The following is a 5,282-nucleotide window of genomic DNA, read 5'->3' on the forward strand; positions in this document are numbered from 1 at the left end:
AGCATATACTCAGCACCCGGAGCATGAGCGGTAAACATCCAGCTAACCTTGGTGAGGTCTCCTAAACTGCAGATTTGGCAGCACTTTTGAAACAGCCCTGTTTACCTTTCATCAAGCTGGATTCTCTCCTTGTTCTAGATCTTGACTCCCTAAGGGTGGGGCTTTTGGCTCTGCCAGACAATTTCACTACTTCCTGCCTGGCATCCCTTTAGGGCTCTCTGGTCCTGCTCCACCAGGCTCCAATATAAAGTCTGCAAAAATACCTGTTTGGAGCAGGACAGGAGAATGAAACTCTCAACTATGTTCAGGCTGGGGTGGGGCGGGGATTAATAAATACTCCCGACCTCTCTCTGACCCTGTACCAGTCACCTTCCTGGAACTGGCTTCCGCCATCTGAGAAGAAGCAGAAATTACAATGTGCTAGAACTTGGGTCACCAGGGTGTTGGTACCTTGAGCTCTCTGAAGCGGGCTTCCAGGATGATATATTTTGAGTTTTGTTTTCATTTCTTAATTTATTGTGTAACACCAACACGCAAATATGCTTCTGATATTTTTCAGTTGCTCTCATAGAATATTTGAATAAACTGTAGCATTAAGTTTATAAATGATCAAGGCCCACTAAGCGCTCTATAAATGAAGCAGCCAACTGTTATTTATGCAGGGGATTAACAGATGTCTCAGATATGAACTTGTTTGTTTTGATCTTTTATTTTCATTGAGGGAAAACAACCCATCCTGATTTTGCAGTCTTATCATAGGACTCAGCAGCAAACCAATATCCATGTGAAGAGTCGATCTTTAGCATCTGTTGAATACATTACATATCATGTCATATATAGTAATTTACCATTTTCCTACTAAGCTCTCATTTTCCTCTCAAGAATTGGCCAATGAGATGTTTATTTTCATTCCCACTTATCTAATTTTAGCTGCTAATCCCTTTAATCAAACAGAGGTATGGGCTCTCCTTAGTGCCAATGACCTACAATTCATCAGTTTAAAATATGGGATGTAGAACAAATGAGTGTATTTAGTGTTAGTTCTGACTGCCTGCTTTAATCACACTATGGTAAGTCTGAAAGAATTGTATTTTTGTATACTTTTAAATTGATAAAACTTCAGCATCATTCATATTAACAGTATGCTTTGTATTTTAAACAATGTTTAATGTGTTTTGTAGCTAACAATTTATAAAGCAATAAAATCTGTTTAAAAGGCATGATCAGTTAGATAATGACTACTTGCAAATGTTAAAGCCTAAGGCAAGGATGAGGGCCTTAACTCATGTATTCAGTCACTCTTTCATAGTTCAGGGGTGAAACATTAAATATTGCTTTTGTTAACAAATCTGAGGACTCCTAAGGCTTTGTACTGTGCTGTACAAAGAAAGCCCTGGTGGCAGCAGGAATAAAATTCATACCCGTACCCCCTAAACTGAAGAACTTTTGGCTACCTGTTAGGAATGTAGGGCCTCCAATACACAGCTCAGCCATTCTGATTCTATCCAGTAGAGGGTAGTGGTGCATATACTCATCAGGCAGTTCTTTACACTATTATGAAACCTAATTAGGATGAAAAATTCCATTGACATATTTTGTTTTCAATGGAGAGACAGAGCAGCAAGATACTACTAATAAAGAAAATGTCTGCTTGTGTGCCTACCGTACAGGAATCTGTGTATACATGCTGTAATTGATATAATGTGGTCCTTTCCTTAATATGTTGCTTGATCTTTCAAATAATCTTGCTCAACTGTATTGTCTGTTTTCCTCCTCCTTTCTCTTGGGAGGGAGGTCTGATCTAGTAGATATGGCAGTCAAGCACTGGTGAGTTCTAGTCCCATTTGACACTGACTCCCTCTGGCCCCCTTAGACAGTTCACTGGAGATATCTGCCTCAGTTTCCCCATGGGTGAAGTGGGAAAAATACTGCTTAACTACCTATTTCCCATTATAAACCTGATTTTCTTTTTTAACTCTTCCCCCCCAAAGAAACCAATCTTCTGAAACTTTGCATGTTGCATCTCATCCAAAGGAAGAATTTTTTCTGGGTAGTTTGATTAAAAATCAGAAAACAATATTAACTGATGGTGTTTAGAAAAAATTTAAAAGTTAATTTCAGGTAAAATTTTCAGTTTTTTTTTTCTGGCTCATAAAATCTGAAAAATGACTTGGCCTTGAACTCTTGTTTGTCTAACTGTACCACACCCATCCCTCACTCAATATTGAAAGGCATTTCCCAGTTAGACAAACGAGTTCTAGGCCAAGTCATTTTTACATAGATATATAATAAAAACAGCTTGTGATAACCCAAACAAAAGTAAGCAGTGCAGCAGCTAACTAGGGAGCTCATTAAAGTGGGTTTCAGAGTAGCAGCCATGTCAGTCTGTATCTGCAAAAAGAAAAGGAGTACTTGTGGCACCTTAGAGACTAACCAATTTATTTGAGCCTAAGCTTTCGTGAGCTACAGCTCACTTCATCGGATGCATACAGTGGAAAATACAGTAGGGAGATTTAAATACACAGAGAACATGAAACAATGGGTGTTACCATACACACTGTAATGAGAGTGATCAGGTAAGGTGAGCTATTACCAGCAGGAGAGAAAAAAAACCCTTTTGTCGTGATAATCAAGGTGGGCCATTTCCAGCAGTTGACAAGAAGGTGAGAGTAACAGTGGGGGGGAAATAAACATGGGGAAATAGTTTTACTTTGTGTAATGACATCCACTCTCAGTCTTTATTCAAGCCTAATTTAATGGTGTCCAGTTTGCAAATTAATTCCAATTCAGCAGTCTCTCACTGGAGTCTGTTTTTGAAGTTTTTTTGTTGTAATATTGTGACTTTTAGGTCTGTAATCGAGTGACCAGAGAGATTGAAGTTTTTGAATGTTATAATTCTTGACGTCTGATTTGTGTCCATTTATTCTTTTACGCAGAGACTGTCCAGTTTGGCCAATAAAGCAGGGTTACACAAGGGAATTGGTTGACTGCTGAGGAAGGAGGCCTGAGGAGAAAAGAAAGAAAGTGCTTGCTTTACAAAAGGGTAAGTGAGACGCGTAAGTTGTGAGATAGTTAGTCCCAGGAACAGAAAGCAAGCTGCTTTTTCCTAACTCTGATGCATTTTGCAGCAGCATAGTGATACGGTTACCTTTCTAACAGGGAAGCCCTGGCAGTGTTAGCATAGGTGCCGACTCCGTAGGTGCTCCGGGACTGAAGCACCCACAGGGGAAAAAATGGTGGGTGCTGGCAGCCCCCCATGAGTGCCCTCCCACCCAGTGGTGCAAGTAAAATCCATTTCTTACTGGTACGGGGGGAGAGGAGGCACCGGCTAAGGGGGGCACGAGGGCCTCACGCTCTCCCTGCCCCCTCCTTGTGATCCGTCCCACGTTACCAGGGGTCTGTGGGGTCGGGGCTCTGTCCTCCTCCTGCTGCGCCGGAGACTTTTTGGAACCTCAGCAGCGAAAGGAGAAGAACACTGGCAGCTCCTCTGGTGGCTGTACCCCACCCAGCGGTGCCTGCCCCCCCCCAGCCCTGTCCTCCAGCGAGACTGCTGCTGTACAGACAGAGGAGACGCAGCTCTGTGAATGGGCTGGAGGCGGTACAGCCATGCCAGAGGAGCTGCTGGCGTGGGGTGGCCAGCTCTTCTGGTGTCTTTCTGGTACGTTGTATCGGCTATAAATATCTTGCTGGCACGGCGTACTGTACCATGCCGCCATACTTGCACTGCTGCCCCCACACCCCCCCAGCGCCTCCCATGCTGGTGGGCCCCGCGAATCTGCGCCTCCCCCTCCCTTCCTGTGCCTCCCCCTTGCTGCGAACTGCTGCTTCGCAGTGTTCAGGAGGCTCTGGGGGGCAGGGGAGAGGATGCAGCGCACTTGGGAGATGGGTGGAACTGGGCAGTAAGAGGTGGAGCGGGAGCAGTAAAAGGCAGGGCAGGCGTAGGGCTTTGGGGCAGGGGGTGGAGTGGGGGCGGGGCCTGGGGCAGAGCCCGGGGTCGAGTACCCCCTGGCACATTTTAAAGTTGGCACCTGTGAGTGTTAGTAATAGAAAATGGAAATTGGGAGGGAAAATGTTTTTTCATTTTAATTGTATATCTTGAACGTTATTTGATTTTAGTCAAATTGCCAGTCTGGTTCACCAACTCTTTTTTTGTTTAAATGTGATGGTGGAAAAAGCGTAATTTATATTGCGCTATTTTCAGATTTGTATTTTTTCTTTTAACAGGGCTTTTCACTTATATAACTAATACTGATTGGTTGGTTAAGCAGTTTGCTCAGCTGGGGAATCACTCAATGAGCTAGTCAGCCGAGGAGAAGAAAGTCTGCCTGGATTCTGGTTGGAGACTTTTGCAGGCAAGAGGAGGGAAGATATTACTGTCGTGCTTCTGACTCAGCAGACTGCATAGAGTGGATGAACAAAGACTCTGGTTTACACTACAGCTGTAATTTGACCTATGACATGCTACATCAGTTACATAACAGAAGTTGACATAACTTAGGTCGACTTACAGTGGTGTCTACACCATGCTGTGTTGACGGGAGACGCTCTCCCACCAACTTATCTTATGCTTCTCGGGGAGCTGGAGTACAGAAGTCAAGGGGAGTGTGCTCTGCCATTGACTTAACGAGTCTTCACCAGACCAGCTAAATCGACGCCGCTGCATCAATCCCAGCAGAGCCTATCTAGCCATAAGTATAGATATGGCCTAAGTGAGACTAAGGTGAACTCAGGCTATGCTTTTGGAACTCTGAGTTGCTTCTCACTGTGTTTGAATGGGGACTGACTTGTTTAGATTCAATTTGTTTCTTTTGTTTGTGTATACGTGAAGACAATTTATGTGTATTGTGAAGTAGCCTTTTGTAGCTGAAATTAAGCTATTAGTTTGTTTATCTTTTGTAAAGTTGATATTTAAAATTAAGTTAATTCCTTTTGGACTTGCTTATGGACAGCTTGATCCTGTGCAATCCTTGCTGAATATCCTCAATGACTGAATTCTGGGTCTCCATGTGCTTTACTATAGAAGGTGTGTTAGAGCACCAGGAGAGGGGCAGTAAAGTAAACTCTTGCCCACTCATAGGTTACAATAGCACTGGGAATTTACCTACAGGAGACTAAGATGTGGCTGTCAAACTCAATTCTATGTGTGAACAGGGTAGGCCTTTCCAAAAAATTCGGTATATCTGCCTACAACAATCAAGTGAAAAAAGCAGACTTAGGGAATTGTCATCTTCCCATCTGCTTAAAGAAAGTAAAAGTCTCGGCCTCATATGGTTGATAGTGCT

The 5,282-nt window shown here is 43.3% G+C and overlaps 1 long non-coding RNA gene across 1 annotated transcript; it reads left to right on the top strand.

Moving 5' to 3' along the window:
* Positions 1 to 2,934: 2,934 nt before the first annotated feature.
* Positions 2,935 to 4,946, top strand: LOC122464230. The gene is made up of 2 exons (XR_006288172.1): positions 2,935 to 3,043; positions 4,225 to 4,946. It is a non-coding gene; the product is annotated as an uncharacterized LOC122464230 (long non-coding RNA).
* Positions 4,947 to 5,282: the final 336 nt, after the last annotated feature.

The sequence above is a fragment of the Chelonia mydas genome, chromosome 2 (genome assembly GCF_015237465.2).
Source record: "Chelonia mydas isolate rCheMyd1 chromosome 2, rCheMyd1.pri.v2, whole genome shotgun sequence".
NCBI lineage: Eukaryota > Metazoa > Chordata > Testudines > Cheloniidae > Chelonia > Chelonia mydas.